Below are 7,289 nucleotides of genomic sequence, written 5' to 3' on the forward strand. Positions count from 1 at the left end.
CCGTGGTATTAGTCATCATGTCCAATTCAATAATTACCTGCAGCATTTTCCCCCTGTGTATTGATCATCCTGACAAATTTATCTATTAACTGTAACCTTATTACCCTGTCTATTTGTTAGAAATTCCAGTTTAAAAAGTAAAGATAACATTGTACCCAATGCACATGTTATCACAACCAATTAAACGTTAATTAATTTTATTTGCCAGTGTAGTTGATATAGTCAGTTGAAGAAGTAACTGAGACATTTTCCTCTGTTTATTACTTATCATCTCAATTAACTGTGATTTTATACCCCTGTGCAACAGTTAATAAGCCCCTTTTAAAAATTAGTGATGAATTTATTATTCAATGTATTTTGATGAAGCTCAATTCCATAACCAACTGTAACTTTGCACGAATTTTACGAGTAATCATGTCCAATTTAACAATTAACTGTAACTTTATTCCCCTTTCTAATGGTAACCAAGTCCAATTTAACAATCACCTGTACCTTCATACCCTCTGTATTAATTATATCCAGTTCAACAATTAACTGTACCTTTATATCCTGTCAATGAATTATATCCAATTTAAGAATTAAAAGAAGATGTATAGACTGTGTATTAGATGTATCCAGTTAAACAAGTGGGAGAACCATTAGAAGTTCCTGAGTGACAAGAGGCAGCGTGGGGAGGCCTATAAAAAGGCCCAGCGTTGGTGAGTCGGCGAGAGGCCAACCGGTGCAGCTGCAGCAGGGAGAGAAGGCAAAAACGAAGTAAATAAAATTGAAAGGTGACGTCATAGCTAAGGGGGTAAGTGATTGGCTGGTGATTGGTAATTAGCTTCTGTTTTTTCTTTTCTCTATCAGTAAGTAACATTTAGCATTGCTGTTGCCAAATTAAGTTTATCTAAGGGTTTTGTCATGCCAGGACAGCTCTGACACGTGTTATACTCCTCCTGTACTATGTGGGAAGTCAGGGACGCTTCTGGTGTCCCTGACGACTACGTGTGCGGGAAGTGTATCCACCTCCAGCTTCTGACAGACTGCATTGCGGCACTGGAACAGCTGGTGGATGAACTCTGGAGCATCCACGATGCTTACAATGATGTGAATAGCAGCTTTAGTGAGTTGGTCTTACCACAGGTAAAGGGTGCACAGCCAGATAGTAAATGGGTGACCAGCAGGAAGAGTAGTACAAGGAAGATGGTGCAGGGGTCCCCTGCGGTCAACCCCCTGCAAAACAGATACACCGCGTTGGGTACTGTTGAGGGGGATGACTGATCAGGGGGGAGCAGTACCAGCCAAGTTCATGGCACCGTGGGTGGCTCTGCTGTACAGGAGGGCAGGGCAAAGAGTGGAGGATCAATAATGATAGGGGATTCTATTTTACGGGGTTTGGCATTTCTGCGGCCGCAACCGAAACTCTAGGATGGTATGTTGCCACCCTGCTCAAGGATGTCTCAGAGCGGGTGCAGAGCATTCTGAAAAGGGATGGTGAAAAGCCAGTTGTCGTGGTGCTTTATAGGTACCAATGATATAGGTAAAAAACGGGATGAGGTCCTACGAGATGAATTTAGGGAGCGAGGATTTAAATTAAAAAGTAGGACCTGAAAGATAGTAATCTCAGGATTGCGACCAGTGCCACGTGCTAGTCAGAGTAGGAATCGCAGGATAGCTCAGATGAATACGTGGCTTGAGGAGTGGTACACGAGGGAGGGGTTCAAATTCCTGGGACACAGAAACCGGTTCTGGGAGAGATGGGACCAGTACAAACTGGATGGTCTGCACTTGGGCAGGACTGGAACCAATGTCCTAGGGGAAGATTTTGCTAGTTCTTTTGGGGATGAGTTAAACTAACATGGCAGGCGGATGGGAACCTATGCAGGGAAGCAGAGGGAAATAAAATGGAGGCAGAAGCAAAAGATAGAAAGGAGAATAGTAATCATGGAGCGCAAAGAAAACCAAAAGGGCCACATTACAAAAAAATTCAAAAGGGGCAAAGGATGTTAAAAAGACATGCCTGAAGGCTCTGTCCCTCAATGCGAGGAGTATTCGGAAAAGGTGGACGAATTAACTGCGCAGACAGCAGTTAATGGATATGATGTAATTGGCATTACAGCGACATGGCTCCAGGGTGACCAAGGCTGGGAGCTCAACATCCAGAGGTTTCAACATTTAGGAAGGATAGGAGAGAGAGGAGAAGAAGGCAGGGTGGCGTTGCTGGTTAAAGGGGAAATTAATGCAAGAGTAAGAAGGGACATTAGCCTGGATGATGTGGAATCGTGATGGATGCAGCTACGGAATTCCAAACGGCAGATAACGTTAGTGGGATTTAGACGGCAGATAACGTTAGTGTACAGACCACCAAACAATAGTAGTGAGGTTGGGGACAGCATCAAACAAGAAATAAGGGATGTGTACAATAAAGGTACAGCAGTTATCATGGGCGACTTTAATCTACATATTGATTGGGCTAACCAAACTGGTAGCAATGCGGTGGAGGAGGATTTCTTGGAGTGTATTAGGGATGGTTTTCTAGACCAATATGTCGAGGAACCAACTAGAGAGCTGGCCATCCCAGACTGGGTGATGTGTAATGAGAAGGGACTAATTAGCAATCTTCTTGTGCGAGGCCCCTTGTGGAAGAGTGACCACAATATGGTAGAATTCTGTATTAAGATGGAGAGTGACACAGTTAATTCGGAAACTAGGTTCCTGAACTTAAGGAAAGGAAACTTCGTCGGTATGAGATGTGAATTGGCTAGAATAGACATGCAGAGGATACTTAAAGGGTTGACGGTGGATTAGCAATTGCAAATATTTGAAGATGGCATTCATGAACTTCAGCAATTGTACATCCCTGTCTGGAGTCAAAGTAAAACGGGGAAGGTGGCTTAGCCATCGCTACAAGGGAACTTAAGGATAGTGTTAAAGCCAAGGAAGAGGCATATCAATTGGTTGGAAAAAGCAACAAACCTGAGGACTGGGAGAAATTTAGAATTCAACAGAGGAGGACTAAGGCTTTAATTAAGAGGGGGGAAATAGAGTATGAGAGGAAGCTTTCAGGGAACATAAATACTGACTGCAAAAGCTTCTATAAATATGTGAAGAGAAAAAGATTAGTAACAACTAACGTAGGTCCCTTGCAGTTGGATTCAGGTGAATTTATAATGGGGAACAAAGAAATGGTAGACCAATTGAACAAATACTTCGGTTCTGTCTTCACAAAGGAAGACACAAATAATCTTCTGAATGTACTGGGGGACAGTGGGTCTAGTGAGAAAGAGGAACTGAAGGATATCCTTATTAGGTGGGAAATTGTGTTAGGAAAATTGATGGGATTGAAGGCCGATAAATCCCCCGGTTCTGATAATCTGCATTCCAGAGTGCTTAAGGAAGTGCCCCTAGAAATAGTGGGTGCATTGGTGATTATTTTCCAACATTATATCGACCTGGATCAGTTCCTATGGACTGAATGTAAAACCACTTTTTTAAAAAGGAGGGAGAAAGTAAACGGATAATTATCGACCTGTTAGCCTGACATCAGTAGTGGGGAAAATTTGGAATCAATCTTTAAGGATTAAATAGCAGCGCATTTGGAAAGCAGTGACTGGATCGGACAAAGTCAGCATGGAATTATGAAAGGGAAATCATGCTTGACGAAGCTTCTGGAATTTTTTGAGGATGCAACTAGCAGAGTGGACAAGGGAGAACCAGGTGGATGTGGTGTATTTCAACTTTCAAAAGGCTTTTGACAAGGCCCCGCACAAGAGATTGGTGTGCATAATCAAAGCGCATGTTATTGGGGTGATGTACTGACGTGGATAGAGAACTGATTCGCAGACAGGAAGCAGAGAGTCAGGATAAACGCGTCCTTTTTAGAATGGCAGGCAGTGACTAGTGGAGTGCTGCAGGGCTCAGTGCTGGGACCCCAGCTCTTTACAATATACATGAACAATTTAGATGAAGGAATTGAGTGTAATATCTCCAAGTTTGCGGATGACACTAAACTGGGTGGCGGTGTGAGCTGTGAGGAGGACGCTAAGAGGCTGCAAGGTGATTTGGACACGTTAGGTGAGTGTGCAAATGCATGGCAGATGCCGTATAATGTAAACAAATGTGAGGTTATCCATTTTGGGGGCAAAAACTGGAAGGCAGAATATTATGTGAAGATTAGGAAAAGGGGAGGTGCAACGAGACCTTGGTGTCATGGTTCATGAGTCACTGAAAGTGGGCATGCAGGTACAGCAGGCGGTGAAGAAGGCAAATGGTATGTTGGCTTTCATTGCTATGGGATTTGAGTAGAGGAACAGGGAGGTCTTACTGCAGTTGTACAGGGCCTTACTGAGGCCTCACCAGAAACATTGTGTTCAGTTTTAGTCTACTAATCTGAGGAAGGACATTCTTGCTATTGAGGGATTGCAGCGAAGTTTCACCAAACTGATTCCAGGGATGGCCGGACTTTATTATGAGGAGAGACTGGATCAACTGGGCCTTTATTCACTGGAGTTTAGAAGGATGAGAGGGGATCTCTTAGAAACGTATAAGATTCTGACGGGACTGGACAGGTTAAATGCAGGAAGAATGTTTTCGATGTTGGGAAGTCCAGAACAAGGGGACATAGTCTAAGGATAAGGGATAGGCCCTTTAGGACTGCGATGAGGAGAAACTTCTTCACTCAGAGAGTTGTTAACCTATGGAGTTCCCTGCCGTAAATAGTTGTTGATGCCAGTTCATTAGATATATTCAAGAGGGAGTTAGATATGGCCCTTACGGCTAAATGGATCAAGAGGTATGGAGAGAAAGCAGGAAAGGGGTAATGAGGGAATGATCAGCCATGATCTTATTGAATGACGGTGCAGGCTCGAAGGGCCTAATGGCCTACTCCTGCACCTATTTTGTATGTTTCTATTCTTCTATAACAACTAACTGCAACTTGATGCCCTGTGTATTATTAATTTCCAGTTTAACAAATAACTGTACTTTTATACCTTTTGTAAAAATCAACAATCAACTCTGGATTATACCTTGTGTATTAATTATATCCAGCTTACCAATGAACTGTACCTCTAGTAATATCCAGTTTAACAATTACCGGTGAGATTAGTCAACTCTTGTGCATGAGATATCATGTCCAATTTAACAATTATCTGTAAATTTAATCAACCCTTATGTATTAGTTATATCGAGTTTAACATTAAACTGTAGAGTTATTCATACCTTGTGTATAAGTTACCGTGTCCAATTTAACAATTTTCTGTAAATTTTCGCCCCGTGCCTATGTTCTTTTTCCAGATTTAAAATTAACTGCAGCTTTTACCCCTGTGCGCTCATTATCATGATCAGCGTAACAATTAACTCATTCCATTTTGTGTGTATTTGTTTTATTCAATTAAACAATTGACTGCAACATTACTAAGCATCTATATCAGGCTGAAACAGACTGTTCGCAATCTTAGTGTTAAATTTGATTTTGATTGAGTCCCACAAGGCAGAATGTTCAGGAAAATATAGGCCCATGGGATCCAAGGCATTGTGGCAAGTTGGATCCAAAATTGGCTCAGATGCAGATAGCAAATTGCAATGTTTGATGGGTGCTTTTGCGTATGGAAGGCTGTTTAGAATGGGGTCCAACAGGGCTCATTAATAGATCCTTTGCTTTTTGTGGTATATATTATGATTAAAATGATAGCAGATGATTCTAAATTTGGCTGTGTTGTTCAAAATTAAGAAGAACGCTGCAGAATGCACGAAGATGTAATAAACTAATCAAAGGTGGGCAGAACAGTGGCAAATGGAATTCAATCAGGAGAAGTGTGAGGAAATGCATTTGGGGAGGGCTAACAAGGTAAGGAAATATATATTAAATGGTACGGCATTGAGAAGTGTAGAGGAACAAAGAGACCTTGGTGTGCATGTCAACAGATCAATGGCGATAGCAGGTGAAGAAAATAAGGTGGTTAAGAAGGCAAACGGAATACTTGCCTTTATTGGCAAAGGAATAGAATACAAGAGCAGGCATGTTATGCTTGAACTATATAAAATACTAGTCAGGACAAAGGTAGAGTACTGCGTGCATTTCTGGTCACCACATTACAGGAAATATGTGATTTCATGATAGGAGACTTACAAGGATGTTGCATGCACGGATTAATTTTAGATGAGGAAAAATTGGATTGACTGGCCTTGTTTTCTTTGGAAAAGAGGATGCTGAGGAGAGACGTTAATGAGGCGTGTAAAATAATTAGGGTATAAATAGAGTGGCTCGGAAGCACTTATTTCGCTCAGCCGTGGTGTCAGCAACCAACAGGCATATATTTAAAATAATAAGCCTTGGAGAGGCAAGAACAAGGTAAAATCCCAGGCCATTTAAGAAAAAAAATCTGCGAAAATTCCTCTCCGACTCATCCAGGCGATCGAAACTAGAGGTGATTTGAGGGGAAATGTTTTCACCCAGATGCAGGTGGAGGTCTTTAACTCACTGCCTGGAAGGGTGATAGAGGCAAAAACGCTCACCACATTTAAAATGTGTTTGGATGTACACTTGAAGTGCTTAACCAACAAGACTCCGGACCAAGAGGTGGAAATTGGGATTAGGCCGGATAACCCTTTGTCAGCCATAATGGACACGATAGGCCGAAATGACCTCCTTCTGTAAATTTCTATGAATGTATGATTGTATGATTGATTTAACCCTGAAATGAAATTCCGACCACAAGATTGCACCGTTATTAAGACGGCATATTGTCACCTCTGGTACATTGCCTGACACTGGTACTGTCTCAGCTCATTGGCTACTGAAACCCTCATCGTTGTCTTTAGAAACATAGAAACCTAGAAATCTACAGTGCAGAAGGAGGCCATTTCAGCGCATCGTGTCCACGCCGGCCGACAAAGAGCCACACGGCCCTTGGTCAGAAGCCCTGAAAGTTACATAAACCTATGAACAATGAACAATGGCGGAAAGGTGAACAGCACCTTTCATAGCCTGAGAATCTGTTTCAATCTGTCCTGAACTGTCTGTCAGTGGCCCTAAATCATCCTTAACGGTCTTCTGACTCCTGAAGTAGCTGGAAAAGCTTTTGCTATTATTACCAGTATTGTTCACCATCTTCTTTTTCCACAGATCTCTTAGATTCTCTAATGGCTGCTCTAGTCTCCCTCAATTGTGGGTGATATTTGCTGCTAATCTGCTGTAAACTGAATCCATCTTGTTCTGAACTGGAGTCAATGTGAGACAAGAGTACAATACTGTGGATCCTGGAATCTGAAATAAAAACAGAAAATGCTGGAAATCTCAGTGGGTC

This window comes from Pristiophorus japonicus, unplaced genomic scaffold (genome assembly GCF_044704955.1).
Source record: "Pristiophorus japonicus isolate sPriJap1 unplaced genomic scaffold, sPriJap1.hap1 HAP1_SCAFFOLD_251, whole genome shotgun sequence".
Classification (NCBI taxonomy): Eukaryota; Metazoa; Chordata; class Chondrichthyes; family Pristiophoridae; genus Pristiophorus; species Pristiophorus japonicus.